We start from the raw sequence: 17,844 nt of genomic DNA, 5'->3' as shown, positions 1-17,844 counted from the left end.
TAAAGTAAATACTAATTAACAGGTATATCCTCAAATAAAAATTTCATTTAAATAACAATAGTCTAATAAAACAAAGATATATCTCATATGACTATAAGCATCTGGATCACTCCCTGCGTACATGTAGCACCATGTAGCATCACAGTTGCTCAATATGTTGGTCTTTATTCAATTCTGGAACTCTTTCCAAAAACAATATTTCCCTCCATGTTTCACAGATATGGTTATCATCAGCAAGGTACACATCTACAAGCACTTCCTTCTTCACATCTTAATAGTGCTGAGTTCCAGAATTCTTTTGCAAGCTAGTAATCTAGTTCATTGTTGGTCACTACGTAAATACAGAGAACCAGTTCTCTCGTATCTCTGAATTATTCACACAGCCTTCCAGGTTTGAGATCTTTTCACCAGCTGGCATAGTGCTTCCAAGAGATCCTGCCCACTTCTCTGCCAAACAGAAAAACGGACCTGTTCCTGAGAGATTTGTTTCTTCTCCTCACAATAATTTTGTTGCCTGAAACAAGTATTCAAACCTTTTATCCAGACATTCTTCCCTTGTGTGACAGACAAAAGACGGGGAGTTGACTCAGACTTTAATTAAAAAAATCTTTTTTTAAAATTCTTTAAATACCAATGCTCAATATAAAACATACATTTGTTACATTTACTTCTTACTTCAGCTAACTTACCTTCAACTTTATCTCACTTTATTTAGCTTCACCTTAACTTACTTTAACTGAAATGACATTTAATCCTAACTTTAACTCTAGAAGTTGACCTTCTCCAAAGCCCCCACATCCTTTTGGTAGTGTGGTGACCAGAACTGTACACAATATTCCAGATCTGGTTGCAGTAAAGTTCTATAACAGCTGCAACATGACTTGCCATTTCTTATAAGCTATGCCTCAACCTCTCCTATGACTAAAGAGGTTATAAAAAGGATTTTGTATAAGACCCCAGCAATTCCCTCACCTGACTCCCTCAGCATTCTGGGATAGATCCCATCAGGTCCTGGGGACTTGTCGACCTTAATTTTTTTCAAAACTTCCAATATTGATGCTTTTCAAAAAACAATTTTTTTATGTTGGCCTGTCCTAGAATATCAATATACCTCTCTCTTGACTCACCGTCCACCATGTCCTTCTCCTTTGTGAATACTGATGCAAAGTATTCATTAAGGATCTCACCCACTTCCTCTGCTCTATGCATAAATTCCCTCCTTTGTCCTTGGGTGGACCACTCATGCCCCCTTTCCTCTTGCTCCATGTATCTGCATAAAATGCCTTGGGATTTTCCTTAATTCTGTCTGCCAAAGACTTTTCATGGCCCCTTTTAGCCGTCCCAATTCCTTGTTGAAGTCTTTCCTCCTACCTTTGTATTCTTCAAGGGCTCTGTCCTAAACCTTACACTACCTCCTTTTTCTTGTTGACTAAGCTCTCAATTTCTCTTGTCACCCAAGATTCCCCAATTTTGCCATCCTTACCCTTCATTTTCTCAAACACATGCTGGTCTTGAACTCTAATCAAATGGCCTGTATAAGATTCCCACATGCCAAATATGGATTTACCCTCAAACAGCTAGCACCTCACCCCAACTACATTCTCCAGTTTTTGCATAATATTGTTGTATCTAGCCATCCTCCAATTTAATACTTTCACTCAAGGACTACTCTTATCCTTAACCATAAGTAACTTATAGAATCATGGTCACTGTTCCCGAAATGCTCCCCCAATGAAACTTCAATCACTGGTTAGCAAGTTTACAGATGATACCAAAATTGGAGGTACAGTGGACAGTGAAGAAGGTTACGTCAGAGTACAAAGGGATCTTGGTCAGATGGGCCAATAGGCCAAGGAGTGGCAGATGGAGTTTAGTTTACATAAATGTGGAGTGCTGCATTTTGGAAAGGCAAATCAGGGCAGGATTGATACACTTAATGGTAATGTTTCTGGAGAGTGTTGCTGAACAAACAGACCTTGGAGTGCAAGTTCATAGTTCCTTGAAAGTGGAGCTGCAGGTAGATAGGATAGTGAAGGCATTTAGTATGCTTGCCTTTATTGGTCAGAACATTGAGTATAGGAGTTGGGAGGCCATGGTGTGGCTGTACAGGGCATTAGTTTTGGAATATTGCATTGAATTCTGGTCTCCCTGCTAAAGGAGAGATATTGTGAAACTTGAACGTGTTCAGAAAAAATCCAAAAGGATGTTGTGAGAGTTGGAGGGCTTGAGCTATAGGAGCAGCTGAATAGGTTTGGGCTGTTTTCCCTGGAACGTTCAAGGCTGAGAGGTGATCTTATCAAGATTTATAAAATCATGAGAGGCATGGAAAGGATGACTAGCCAAGACCATTTGAGTTGAGGAGTCCAATCTAGAGAGCATAGGTTTAAGGTGAGAGGACAAAGATTTAAAAGTGACCTAAAGGGCAACTTTTACATGACGAGGCTAGTGCATGTATGGAATGATCTGCCAGAGGAAATAGTGAAGGCTGGTACATTTACAACTTTTAAAAGGTATCTGGATGGGTATATGAATAGAAAGGGTTCAGAAGTATATAAGCCAAATGCTGGCAAATGGGACTAGATGAATTTAGAATATCTGGTCAGCATGGACAAGTTGGACCAAAGGGTCTGTTTCCGTGCTGTACATCTTCCTTACACTATCATCGGGCCAGGCTCATTCCCCAATATCAAGTCTATTTTGGCCCCTCCCCTAGTTGGACTATTTACATATTGTTTTAAAAAACCATCCTGGACATTCTCCCTCATCCAAGCCCCTGGCTCTAAATGAGTCCGAGTCAATATAGGGGAAGTTAAAATCACCTAGTACAACAACCCAGTTGTTTTCACATTTTTCCATAATCTGTGCACATATCTATTCCTCGATCTCTCGCTGGCTGTTGGGAAGTGTGTGATACAATCTCATCAAAGTGGTTACACACTTCCTTTCCCTGAACTGTACCCATGTGGCCTCGCTGGATGAGCCCTCAAAGGTATCCTCCCTCAGTACAGCAGTGATAGTCTCCTTAATCAGCAATGCAGTTCCCCTGCAACTCTAGTTTAAATCCTCCTGAGTGATATTAGCAAACCTCCATGTCAGAATATTGTCCCCTTTCAATTTTGGTTCAAACCATCCTCCACCAACAGGCCCCTTCTGCTATAGAAGACATCTTAATGATCCACATACCTAAAGCCCTCCCTCCTACACCAGCTCTTTAACCATGTATTTAACTGTACTATCTTCCTGTTCGTAGCCTCACTGACATGTGGCACAGAAAGTAATCCCACGATTACAATCCTAGAGGTCCTGCTTTTCAGCTTCCTGCCTAACTTCCTGAACTTCCTTTGCAGGAATCATCTCTCTTTCTGCCAAATTCGTTGATACCGAGATGGACCACAACCTCTGGCTGCCCACCCTCCCTGTTCACAATATCCTGTGCCCACTCAGAAACATCCTTGATCCTGGCACCAGGGAGAGACACCACCTAGAGTCTCGCTCACAGACACAGAAACCCCTGTTAGTGCCCCTGTTACTACTGCTCACCTACGTTTCTACTGTTATTGCTGTAAAACCGAGCCAGTCATGGTGCCACTGATCTGGCTGTTGTAGCTGTTTTCCCCTGAGAGTTCAGCCTCCCACAACAGAATTAAAAACAGTATACCTGCTTGAGAGGTGAACGGCCACAGGGGAATCCTGCACTGCCTGCCCACGCTTACTCATCTTCCTGGGGTTCACTCAACTCTTCTCTGTTTGTGAACCTTTACTGGTGGTGTGGCCAGTTCACTAAACGTACTATCAATGACACTCTCAGTTTCATGGATTCTCCATAGTGAGTCCATCTGCAGTTCCAGGCACTCCATGTGGCAAGGCTAGAGTGGTGCTGGAAAAGCACAGCAGGTCAGGCAGCATCTGAGGAGCAGGAGAATCGATGTTTCGGGCAAGAGCCCTTCATCAGGAATGAGGCTGGGAGCCTACATGTGGCAAGTCAGGAGCTGCAGCTGAACACACTTCCTGCATACATGGTCACCATGGAGACTGAAGGTGTTCCGGATTTCTCACATATTGCAGGAGGAGCATTCCACGGGTTCCAGGTCCCCTACCATTGTGAACCTTATCGACTGAATCAACGACATCAACTATAGAAAATAATCCAGGAACTGATTACACCACCTTACCCACTCATCACCAAACTCATGTCTCTCCTGCTCACTATTCCTAGCAAACTACAACTACCAAAAGTAAGTAGTTTATCTCTCACCAGACACTCAGTGTACAAACCTGCTTCCCTGGAGCAGCCAAGCCTTTCAAGTCATGATGTTTCCCTCAGAACTCCCAACCTGGATTCAGCTCCAAATTCACTCCGACTGACCCCGATCCTCAGGGATTTATCCTGCTGTTCACCCCCAGGTTCACTCTGACTGACCCCAATCCTCAGGGATTTATCCTGCTGTTCACCCCCAGGTTCACGCTGACTGATCCCACTCCTCAGGGAATTATCCTGCTGTTCACCCCCAGGTTCACTCTGACTGACCCCGATCCTCAGGTATTTATCCTGCTGTTCAATCCCAGGTTCACTTTGACTGACCCCGATCTCAGGGATTTATCCTGCTGTTCACCCCCAAGTTGAATCTGACAGACCCCGCTCCTCAGGGATTTATCCTTCTGTTCACTCCCAGGTTCACTCTGACAGACCCCGATCTCAGGGATTTATCCTGCTGTTCAATCCCAGGTTCACTCTGACTGACCCCGATCCTCAGGGATTTATCCTGCTGTTCATTCCCAGGTTCACCTCTGACTGACCCCGATCCTCGGGGATTTATCCTTCTGCTCAACCCTAGGTTCACTCTGACTCATCCCAATCCTCAGGGATTTATACTCAAGTTCACCCCCAGGTTCACTCTGACAGACCCCAATCCTCAGGGATTTATCCTGCTGTTCACCCCCAGGTTCACTCTGACTGACCCCAATCCTCAGGGATTTATCCTTCTGTTCAATCCCAGGTTCACTCTGACTGACCCCGATCCTTGGGGACTTATCCTGCTGTTCACTCCCAGGTTCACACTGACTGACCCCAATTCTCAGGGATATATCCTGCTGTTCACCCCCAGGTTCACTCTGACTGACCCCAATCCTCAGGGATTTATCCTTCTGTTCAATCCCAGGTTCACTCTGACTGACCCCAATTCTCAGGGATATATCCTGCTGTTCACTCCCAGGTTCACACTGACTGACCCCAATTCTCAGGGATATATCCTGCTGTTCAGCCCCAGGTTCACTCTGACTGACCCCAATCCTCAGGGATTTATCCTGCTGTTCACCGCCAGGTGCACGCTGACTGACCCCAATCCTCAGGGAATTATCCTGCTGTTCACCCCCAGGTTCACTCTGACTGACCCTTACCCTGCTGTTCAACTTCAGGATTCCTCTCCTTCACTTTCTTGCTGAACCTGTTTTTGTATGGACTGTCCTTGGTTCCAGGCCCTGGTCTTGGGGGGATCTTGCAGAGGGTGGTGTTCCCATGTTAGCAAGTTTTGTTCCCATGTATCTGCTACATTTGTCCTTCTAAATGGTTGTGGTTGTGGGTTTGGAAGGCGCTGACTAAGGATCTTTTGTGAATTTCTGTAAGGTATGGCTATGTCAGGTTTGTGCTTGTCTAGTCTGTGAGACAGCTCTCCCAACTTTGGCTCTAGCCCCCAAATGTTGGTGAGGAGGACTTTGCAGGGTCGACAGGACTGTTTCTGCTGTTGTCTTTCCCAGTGATCTGCCCAGTTTCATTTCTTTGAGACTATGTTGTGATGGGTTTAACTGAATGGCTTGTGAGGCCATTTCAGAGGGCAACTGGGAGTCAACCACATTGCTGTGGGTCTGGAGTCACATGTACGCCAGACCTGGTGAGGATGATAGATTTGCTTCCCTGTAGGCCATTAGTGAACCAGATGGGTTTTCCCTGACCATGATTTCGTGGTCATTAGTAAATTCTTAGTTCCAGATTTATTTTTATTGAATTCAAATTACACTATCTGCTCGGGCAAGATTCAAATTTATATCCCAAAGCATTAGCTGAGTTCCTGGATTAATATTCTTGTGATAGTACCATGAGGCCACTGTCTCCCCAGGTTGGTTTTTGCTGGTACCGCATTCATACAACTAGCCCAATTGCATTTCTGGGCAATGGCAAAACTTGCCCCAAACCCCCCCCAACACCCGATACCCACACCCCTCCCCCTCCCCGGATGTTGACCGTGTAACATTCAGCAGTAGTATTGGCCATGGAACACCACAAGGTGATGGCTAGATTCTCTCTTGTTGGAGATGATCAATGTGGGGTATGTATAGCACATAGTGTCAATGTAGGAAGAATGTGATTGCACTGGAGGGAGTGCAGAGGATGTGGCCTGAGTTGGAATATCTTGATTATTTCCATTGTTTTAATAATGAAGTGAGCCTGGATGGTTCCAGTTATTTCCTTCAGAGCAAAGAAGGCTGAGGGGGCGGGGGGGTGGCGGGGCGGGGCGGGAGGGTCTGACTGAAGTGTATAAGGTTATGAGGGACATGGACAGCAGCTCAAATGAGCTGAAGGGTCAACACTGAGGTTTGAAGGGACTTGAGGAAAATGCTTTCACCAAGAGAGTGTGGGAATCTGGAATGCACTGCCTGGGAGGGGATTTGAGAAGGGAACTTCAAAACCTTTCAAAAGCATATCAGTGAGCTGTTGACGTGTCAAAGTAGGAATAGCGTCAATAGGCCAGCACAGAGTCAGTGGGCCAAAGGATCCAGACTGTATTGTATGATTCTGTGAATGCCCCTGCTATCTGTCAGCCTAAGTCTGGATAACATCCAGGTCTTGCTGCAGTTGAACACCAACTGCTTTAGCATTTGAGGATTCACCAATGATAGTGGAAACTAGGCAATTGCCGGTGAACATACCCATTTCGGACCTCATGGCTGAGGAGAGGTCATTCATGAAGTAGCTGCTGATAAAAGTGTTGTTATTTCTATCAGCTTTCTCTTTGTGCTGATTATCTTCTGTCTCCAATTTGCCTATTTTTCCAACACAATAGATTCTTTCTTTTTCTTCTCTGTGATGGGCCACAGCATGTTTGCTTCACTTTGTTGTTAATACTACTTCCTGGTCAAGGATTACCAGGTCACATGGTCTATAATACTTGTATTTTTATCATTTTTAAGCAATTACAGATCCCAGAGACATTTTTTAAAAATTGCAAATTTCCTTTACTATGCTGTGTCTGTGTCAAAGGTCTCCATACATTCTACTAAATTACTGCTTGATTTTATTGCTGTATGAGCCCTGGAATAATGATTTAAGCTAATTGAAGTCAATAGTTCTGGCCAAAATAAGCAAATAAATCCAAATCATAAAGTGAACAATCCCCAAATCCTGCTCACTTATCACTCCTGTCCTTGCCGACCTTCACTGGCTCCCAGTCTTGTAAAACCTTCACCTTATCATTTTCATTCTTGTGTTCAAACGCCTCTGTGGCCTTCCCCCCACCCTCTCTCTGTATCTTTCTCCATCCATACAATTCTCCAAGGACTTGTCACTTTCCGATTCTGATATTTTATGGAGCCCAGATTTCCTTTGTCCCGTCAACAGTGTCTGTGTCTTTAGCAATTTAAGTTCCTTTCCTAAATCTCCTTTGCACAAATCCCCTTCTTTGGGTCAGTGTCAATGTTTGTCTCATTACACATTGGGATGTTTTATTGTGTTTAGCAGCATTGTTGACATTGGGAGTGTTGTCCCGGTACGCTGAGAGAGCTGACATGTGCTTGATGCTGATGTTTGGGAGCTGAAAGTAAAGCTGAGTCTTAACTTCTCCGTAGCTTCCAAATATCGGATCTTCTGTTCCTTTGTGAGTTTGGAAACCTTTTGTCTACTTTCCTGCCTGGGCCTCATTAAGGCTCCTGATTCAATGCAAAAATATTTAAATTAACATTGAGTCCAACTGTGCCCATTTGGAATGAGAAGAAGGAAAGCTCAGAGTGTACAGGGTCTCATAAACAGTCTTCAGACCGGATTCTTGTAATGTTGATAATACTTATTGAGGAAGTATTTTTTGTTCAACGTTTTTTCCATCTTTCCCAAAAATTTTTATTGAACTATTTTTCTGGCAGGCATTTTCCTTAATATTCATTACAGTGCCAGTAAAAGATGCATAACTGAGAACCAAGCAAGGTCCAAAGCACTATGCAGAATGTGCCATACATACCAACTGCTCAATGCATTTACCTGGATAGACAGGCAGGAGGCTGGAAGAACACAGCAAGCCAGGCAGTATCAGAAGGTGGTGAGGTTGATTTTTCGGGTGTAACCCTTCCTCAGGACTTGCTGTGTTCTTCCAGCCTCTTGCCTGTCTACTTTGGATTCCAGCATCTGTAGTTTTTTTTGTCTCTATCCAACGCATTTGCCTGGATAGGTACCAGGCACTAGGACTACCATCTACAGCAAGATGAATTGCAGCAGATTGGCAATACAGTGACAGCACTGTCAGTGATTGGCAAGTTCAACAACAGCAACAATATATATTTATATAACGCCTTGAATGTTCCAAGGCATTTCAGTGTCATTATGAAGCCTGACACCAACCCAAATTGAAGATACCGTATCGAAATGGCCAAAGGTTTGATCAGAGAGGTAGCTTTTGATAAATATTTTAAAAGAGATAGCTAGATGCAGCATACTTCAGAGCTTCGGGCCGAGGTAATTATAGATCAATACTGGTGCAATTAAAATCAGGCACATTTGAGAGCAGAAACAGAATAGACTAGGGTAGGGAGTGGACTGCAGAAAGAGAGCGACAAGAGACCAAGGAGGGACTTGAACACACAATGAGAATGTTAACAGTCACAGAGTAGCTTGTCAGGGGACCAAAGAAGCATGATGGGCACACATTTGATAGGGGCATGGGATTTGCAGCTAGTTAAGTAAATCACAGCAGAGTTTAGGATGGCCTTGGGTTTATAGAGGGTAGGCTGTGGGAGACCAAACATAAGCACTGCCACAATAGTGGTACAGTAGGGACAATAAAAGTTCAACTTCTATCTTCTAATTACAATTCCTGAGAGCTTTCACGGACCTAAAATGGAGTCTGAAAAAAGAGAAAGCACCAATCAGGTTGAACCAAGTTCATGACACTAATATGAGATGAGCAAGGACAGTCTGAGCTGAAATTAACTTTTTTATCAAAACGTACAGCAATAGCATTGGGGCTGGTTAACTCAGTTGGCTGGTTTATGATGCAGAATGATGCTGACAGTGCAGGATCAGCTCCCATACCTGAAGTTACCTTAAAGGTCCCACTCCTCAACATTGCCCCTTGCCTGAGGTGTAGCGATGTTCAAGTTAAATCACCACCGCTCACATCTCGCTGATGAGAGTGCAACTACAGTAACTTTTTTCGATATTGAAACTCTCATCCCCTTTTTTTGATTTATGTGTTTGTGAAAGTTTCACATATTGGCTGAAAGTTATTTGCAGATTCACCACCTTACAGAAACAATGACGCTCAACATGGAAATACACAATTAAGTGGTGTGGTGGAATTTGAAATTAGTTTTAAAAATTAAATTAAGAATTCAATGTTGACCATAAAGCCATTGTCAATTGTAGGAAAAACCTATCCAGTTCAGTAATGGCCATTAGGGAAGGAAAATTATCCTTACTTGGTCTGACCTACTTGTGACTCCAGACCCATGGCACTCCCACAATCCAAAGATGTGCACATTAGGTGGATTGGCCATGCTGCCCCATAGTGTCGAAGGATGAGCAGGTTAGGCGGATTAGTCGTGGAACATGCAGGGTTACAGGAATAAGGTAAGAGGTGGGTCTGGCTGGGAGTTTCTTTGGGAGGCAGGTGCAGTTGAATGGCCTCCTTCTGCTCTCTAGGGGTTCTATGATTCAATGAATGTGGTTGACTCTTAACTGCTCTCTCAGCTGGTAAGGATGGCAATAAATGCTGGCCTAGCCAGTGACATCAACATTCCTGTGAATTAATGCTTTCAAAACTCATGCCTTCAAGCATTAGAATAGCTTGACAACAACACAGATTGAAAGATTCTCTTTCCCTATTCCTCTCTGCCTCTTGAAAACCAGTACTTTTGATGAGCTTTCAGTTCAGTCACACGGTCTCTTGAGCCTGCTGAAGATTGACTGCTTCCTGGGATGACAATCGGAGGCTACAATCCCGCTGAGCATCTCCAATTGAGAGGAAGGGCAGGAGAAATTGGGCCAATGGTAGAGGGTAAGGGCTGAGGGAAAATAAAGTATGTTCATGGAGTACCTGAGAGCTCAAGGCTTGTGCAAGGGGTTTGCTGTTGGTGAAAGAGAGAAATAGTCTACAGTGGGGCTTGGGAGAAACAACACAAGGATTGCTGCCAAAGACTGTATCTTACAATCAGTAACTTCTATTTCCCTTTTCTTACTAGCTTTCCTGAGCCATAGACAGCCTGATAGCAACTGTTAATGTTAATTCATTCCCTCAATTGCATGTGGAAGTGGACTTAAATATATTAATGAAGTATACAGCATATTATTGGTGGGACATTTTGTACTCCACACAATCCATTACAGTAACAATGGTGGCAAGATTCCACATGGTAGTCGTGGGAGCACATTTCCAGTTTCTCTTTTCATTTTGAAAACTTAGTTGACACTCTCCCAATTGACCTGCGGGCAGTTTTTCAGGGTGATGGCCTTTTGCCAGAACTGAAAAAGGTTAAAGCTGAACAGACACAGAACACGTACAGAGTCAGGGCCAAGTGAAGGGGCAGTAACAATCCATTGTCTGGTGGAGGCCCAGGGGGTTTAAATAATAATGGGAATGATCATGAGGTAAGGCGAAATTAAGCTGATGGTGAAGTAACTAAACAGGAGTGTACAGAAAGTGGAAATACTGAGGACAGATCAGCAGGAGCAAAGGGAAATATGGAAAGCATGGCAGAGAGAAATTCCCTGCTCATGAAAACCATAGCTTCTGGGAAACAATGGTTACTACAAACTGATTTCATGTGATAAATGTCTGCCACAACCAGTAATCATTACGGTGGATATTTCTTGTCTAGCGTTTTGTTGGTTGTGCAAAACAATTTTACATCTCGACTGAATGAACCCATTGAGATAAACGATGGGAGAGCTGAAAGACAACGTTCACCATTTGCAAGATGCACTACAGCAATCCACCGAGGCTCCTCCCACACCATCTTCCAAAGCCACAGGGTCTACCATCCAGAAGGGCAAGGACAGCAGAAAACCGGAACATGTTCCCCGCATGTTCCCTTCCAAACACTCACCATCCTGACTCAGAAATATATTGTCATCCTTTCAGTGTCACTGAGTCATCATCCTGGAATTCCCTCCCAAACAGGTGTGGGGCTATCTACACACCAAGGATTGCAGCACTGATCAGGGACTCCCCGCAATGCTTACATTCCTTTGAAAGAATTTTTAAACATTTCCCAGTATAGGAAAAGGCCGTTTAAACAACTGTGCGTGTGCAACATCTTTGAAAGAATTATTCACTCAGTTCCTGGATATCAATCTGAACTTGACAAGGAGACTCCAGCTTCACTCCATCTTCAGTGTAGCCTCCCCAATGAAGAGAGGAAACTTCCAGCACTTCTTTCAGTGCTTGTTCCCTCTTAAAGGTGGTTTACAGAGATGCAAAGTGCTCATTGTACTTTCCAGTAGCTACAAATGGATGAACACGGGATTGCTGAATGAAGCTGGTTGACTGGAAACAGCTTTGCTGGAAATCCGAGGCTCCACCTTCCAGGTGATGGTGCAATAACTGTCCGGGCTGGGAACTGGCTACAAAGAGCAAAGGCCAACTCTGAGTAATTTATCAGGACCCGGTATTCCCAACAAGTGCACATTCAAAGATTCTGATACAAAGTTGGTCCCAAGGCTATAGATTGCACTGTGGGGATTTTCCTGATCTTCCTGCTTGATACACTTTCAATGAAGCTAACTTAATCCCCAAACTGAGTGAGACCAGTCTCTTGTATTGCTTGACACCTTGTGTTTAGCTTGGCCCTAGTTATATGTTGTATTCCACTCAGAGAGCTTTGTGGAGAAAAACATGCTTTGCTTATACAGGAATCACGACTACACAAGATTAACTTCCACTTCCACTCCAGGGGACTGGAGGATAGCAACCGTTGTTCCCTTGTTTAAGAAGGGGAGTCGGGACAACTCTGGTAATTATAGGCCAGTGAGCCTTCCTTCGGTTGTGGGTAAGGCGTTGGAAAAGGTTATAAGAGATAGGATTTATATTCATCTTGAAAGGAATAAGTTGGTCAGGGATAGTCAACATGGTTTTGTGAAGGGTAGGTCGTGCTTTACAAACCTTATTGAGTTCTTTGAGAAGGTGACAAAACAGGTGGATGAGGGTAAAGCAGTTGATCTGTTGTATATGGATTTCAGTAAAGCATTTGATAAGGTTTCACACGGCAGATTATTGCACAAAATACGGAGTTTTGGGATTGAAAGTGACTTAGCGGTTTGGATCAGAAATTGGCTAGCAGAAAGAAGACAGAGGGTGGTGGTTGATGGGAAATGTTCATCCCGAAGCTCAGTTACCAGTGTGTGCTGCAATGATCTGTTTTGGGGCCACTGCTGTTTGTCATTTTTATAAATGATCTGGATGTGGGTGTAGAAGGATGATTTGGTAAAATTGCGGATGACACTAAGGTAGGCAGAGTTGTGGATAGTGCCAAAGGATGTTGTAGGTTACAGAGGGCATAGATAAGATGCAGAGCTGGGCTGAGAAATGGCAAATGGACTTTAATGTGGAAAAATGTGAGGTAGTTCACTTTGGAAGAAGTAATAGGAATGCACAGTACTGGGTTAATGGTAAAATTCTTGGCAGAGTAGGTGAACAGAGAGATCTCGGTGTCCAGGTGCATAAATCCCTAAAAGTTGCCACCCAGGTTGATAGGGTTGTTAAAAAGGCATATGGTACGTTAGCGTTTATTGGTAGGGGATTGAATTTCAGAGCCACCAAGGTCATGCTTCAGCTGTACAAGACACTGGTAAGGCTGCACCTGGAGTATCGTGTACAGTTCTGGTCACCGCATTATAGGAAGGATGTGGAAACTTTGGAAAGGGATCAGAGGAGATTTCCTAGAATGTTGCCTGAATGGAAGGAAGGTCTTAGGAGGAAAGGCTGAGGGAACTGAGGCTGTTTTCATTGGAGAGAAGAAGGTTGAGAGGTGACTTAATCGAGATGCAAAAGATAATCAGAGGGTTAGATAGGGTGGACAGTGAAAGCCTTTCTCCTTGGATGCTGAGGGGACATAGCTTTAAATTAAGGGGTGATAGATTTAAGACAGATATCAGGGGTAGTTTCTTCACTCAGAGAGTAGTCGGGGCATTGAATGGCCTGCCTACAACAGTAGTAGACTCACTGACATTAAGGGCATTTAAATGGGCATTGGAACGGTGTAGGTTAGATGGGCGTCAGATTATTTTTCACAGGTCAGCACAACATTTAGGGCTGAAGAGCGTGTACTGCACTATAACATTCTGTGTTCTATGTTCTGTGCTGCTGATTAAATGTCGTTTCATTTATCTGAATGAACTACAGGAAGCAAATTATCTCTTCTGGTTTGTCTGCTGTGACCAGTTTGATTAGAAACAACATTGCACAGCTTCCATCATTTGACATAATGAAAGACCATAGCAGCCATAAAACTTCAGATGTAATATTTTCCTTTAAATCATCCTGCTGTAACATAGATTCCAATGTGTTAATTTTTATCATATTTCCCTTTTCAAAGGGTACACAAGACACATCTGGGATCGATAAACAAAAATGGGGGCTCATAATTTCCTTCTGAAGCAGAACGGCTTCAAAGTGTCTGAAGTCCTTTTAATATGAAATCCGCTGGTCTTACACAAGAAGGTTCTGAATGAAACTGGATCTATTTCACTCTGGATGAGAGACACTTACAGTCTCATGACAACTTGCACATCCTTAGAATGAAGCACTTCTGACCTGTTCCAATTTCGGAAATGTAGCAGCCAATTTGTGCACAGTAAGATCCCACAAATAGCAATATGATAATAACTGTCTTTTTCCAAGATTGCTATTAAGTTGGGGGTTAGCAAAGGGCTGAACCTACAATTTTTCTTAGCTAAGTGTGAGTTGCATAGATGTTATTTTGAAAGGACTCTTGTCATGAAACTTAGTGAGATTTCTCATTGTATCTTATCAAACACGCCTCATTAACTAACTGCTCTGTACACGAGGTGTCACTCACATCTAATCCTAGCCCCATCTCGCCCGACGCCTATCCCAAAACAACTGGCCACTCCCTGGATTCCAGCTGAAAGACCAGAATCGCTAGCATCTGTGCCATCTTTAGAAGGCTGTTATGGACCCAGATGAGCGCTGGCATTGTGAAGCTCTGCCGAAAGGACTCTGCTTGGCTCTGCTCGGTCAATGCTGCCGTGGGAACATGTTGGGGAAAGTTAAGGTAGCCTCGCAATTCTCCAGCGGGGAGAGCTCACAATTGGGGGGTTAGTGCAAAGGGAGACAAATCCTTCTTCCGTAGGGCTGGCACGGGAGGCCATAACACCAGACCCCAGCCGCTTAGTCTGGAATCACCATCCTGGTCAGTGCCTTCTTCATGGTGAGGAGGGACTGCCAGCTGTCAATGATCTCCGTTCTGCCAAGGTAAGTGCCACCTTCATCTCTCTTCTACATCATATATCACCCACACTCCAATGTCTCCCCACCTTGCACATACTTCCCCTCACTACTGTCATCCACTATCCCCTCTGACCCACCCTGTAGTCTCCAATTGCAAACATTAAATTCCAGAGCCTTCCTCCTGTGATGATGAATCCCCTTGTCACCCACATCCTCCTTAGCCCTTCATTTCTGTGGATGTAGCTGATGGACTGAGCATGGCCATACCCTTGGAGCATCTGCTAAGGAGCCACAGGAGTTGACCGTGTCCAACTCGCTGAACTCTAAGCATGGACCCCCTCACCAAGAGCAACCCAACCGCACACCTGACTATGACCACAGCCCTGGACTGGTACTAGAGGCTGTTCATGAGTTTCTCTGGGACACCCACACCAACCAACCTCAACTCACCAAACTTGTGTCTGAACACTTCAACTCCCCCTCCCACTCTACCAAGGATGTGCAAGTCCTCGGCCTCCTCCATCGCCAAACCCTAACCACCCTACTCCTGGAGTAAGAATGCCTCATCTTCCACCCTGGGACACTGCAACCCCACGGGATTAATGTGGATTTCACCAGTTTCCCCTATTCTCTTCCCCCACTTTATCCTAGTCCCAACCTTCCAATTTGCACCGCCCTCTCGACCTGTCCATCATCTTTCCGATCTATCTGCTCCACCCTCCTCTCCTACCTATCCTCTTCTCCCTCACCTCTATCTGCCTATCACTCTCTCAGCTACTTTCTTCAACCCACCCCCCCCTCCCATTATCGCTCAGTACCCCGGCCCCCAAGCCTCATTCCTGATGAAGGGCTTATGCCTGAAAAATCAATTCCCCTGCTCCTCAGCTGCTGCCTGACCTGCCGTGCTTTTCCAGTGCCACACTCTCAACTCATGAGCGTCTGTGTTGGACTGACATGTGCCCCTGTGGACTCTGATAAGGACTACTCTCCTGAGGTTTTGAGACATGGCTAGAGTCATAGAGATGTACAGCATGGAAACAGACCCTTCAATCCAACCCGTCCATGCCGACCAGCTATCCCGCTACTTGCAGGTGTTTAACAAGGATTGATTAGATTAGATTAGATTAGATTACAGTGTGGAAACAGGCCCTTCGGCCCAACAAGTCCACACCGACCTGCCGAAGCGTAACCCACCCATACCCCTACATTTACCCCTTACCTAACACTATGGGCAATTTAGCATGGCCAATTCACCTGACCTGCACATCTTTGGATTGTGGGAGGAAACCGGAGCACCCGGAGGAAACCCACGCAGACACGGGGAGAACGTGCAAACTCCACACAGTCAGTCGCCTGAGGCGGGAATTGAACCCGGGTCTGTGGCGCTGTGAGGCAGCAGTGCTAACCACTGTGCCACTGTGCCGCCCAGATTGATCCCCCTACTGCCTGGCATGGACATTTAATGCCACTCAGCAAAAAGCATAAATGATGCAGCGAGATCTCCCCCACCAAAATTGGCCTCACCTGACCAACCAACGAATTCTATCACCATACCCTGCCATAGACCTCATCAAACTCAGGCATCTGTGAGGTTGCACCCAGAATCTTCAAACTTCTGAAGTTACATGAAATGCGTCCAAGGAAGCAGGTATCCCTTCACCAAGTCACCTTTTGTTTACATGTGCACAGTATATGGGCTGTGAGCAGCCAGCTCACAGCCCATCCCTAGAATGACGAGACTCTGTGAATCTCCTGTTTATATCTGTCAGCCAGGACTCCCTGATTGACACAGGTTGGGAACAACACCATAGTCAGTGAGATCCACCTGACTCTCCACTAACTCCAAGCACTACGTTACATCATCTAGTAGACCTTACGAAGCTGAGGGTCAAATGGAAAGATTATTATGCGAGAGGGTGAGAGGGCAGGGGGTAGAAAGGCTGTTTGGCCTCCCAGCAATGAACTGTAAGCCAAGACGGTTTGGAGACATGAGTCCGTGGTGTTGCTTGTGGGAGGGCTTCATTTCCAGAAACCTTCCTGGAGCCTGGTTGACAGCTGGCCAAATTGGCAGGGAAGGGTGGAAATCTGGTAGCAGTGGTTCACAGCTGGGCGCCTGTGAGAACTTGGCAATGCCCATTGACTGAAAAGATTTAGGAAGTGAATGTTGTTGACACTTTGAATGATATTGTGCCACGCAATCTGCAAAAGACGGGTGGTTCGACTTTGGCTTTTGAATGTTAAAAGGCACTTTTAAAAAATAACATAACCTTGAGCAACTATTTTCAATCATTGGTTTAATATCGATCAAGCCATGACTTTAGATTAGATTAGATTACTTACAGTGTGGAAACAGGCCCTTCGGCCCAACAAGTCCACACCACCCCGCCGAAGCGCAACCCCCACATACCCCTACATTTATCTCTTACTAATTCACCTGACCTGCACATCTTTGGACTGTGGGAGGAAACCAGAGCACCCGGAGGAAACCCACGCAGACACTGGGAGAACATGCAAACTCCACACAGTCAGTCGCCTGAGTCGGGAATTGAACCCAGGTCTCTGGCGCTGTGAGGCAGCAGTGCTAACCACTGTGCCACCGTGCTGCCCACAAATTTGATTGACTTGATTTTAAAATTTTCATCCTTTACTTTAAAATCATTTCATCATCCCAAAATGCTAATCTTCTGAAAACCAATAACAGGAATAGCTAAATAAATGAATAAAATTATGCACAATGCACATGATTCAGGAAAACTTAACTGCCAGCTGAATAAAAAGACTATAAGAAGTGTCCATGGATAACCACAGCATTTACAGTGTTAACAGTTACCTTTCCTGTAGGTCAGGCTGAAGCCTCTGTCCAGCTCAGTTCTCCTGCATGTGCTGGAGGGACAGTATCCGGCAGACAGAGGGCTGGAAAGCAATCTGCCACGCTTCTTAAGGAGAGGTCCTTCAGACTTGGTCACAGTCAGGAGGGTGTAAGTGCAAGTGAGACAGCTATAGGGATCAATAGGGAAGGTAGCAATAAAGGAGCCTCAGCCCTCGGGTCGTAGGTTCAGTCTTCTTGCCGCCTGTGTGGATGAGAGCAGAGGCAGCAGTGAGCATGAGTCCAGTCTTTACCTCAGGGACCCGTCCACATTTGGAGAGTTAGCAGGAAGGCAGTTTGACTGGATTTGAT

The sequence above is a fragment of the Chiloscyllium plagiosum genome, chromosome 1 (assembly GCF_004010195.1).
Source record: "Chiloscyllium plagiosum isolate BGI_BamShark_2017 chromosome 1, ASM401019v2, whole genome shotgun sequence".
Taxonomy (NCBI): domain Eukaryota; kingdom Metazoa; phylum Chordata; class Chondrichthyes; order Orectolobiformes; family Hemiscylliidae; genus Chiloscyllium; species Chiloscyllium plagiosum.
Note: the sequence above shows the minus strand (reverse complement) of the source record.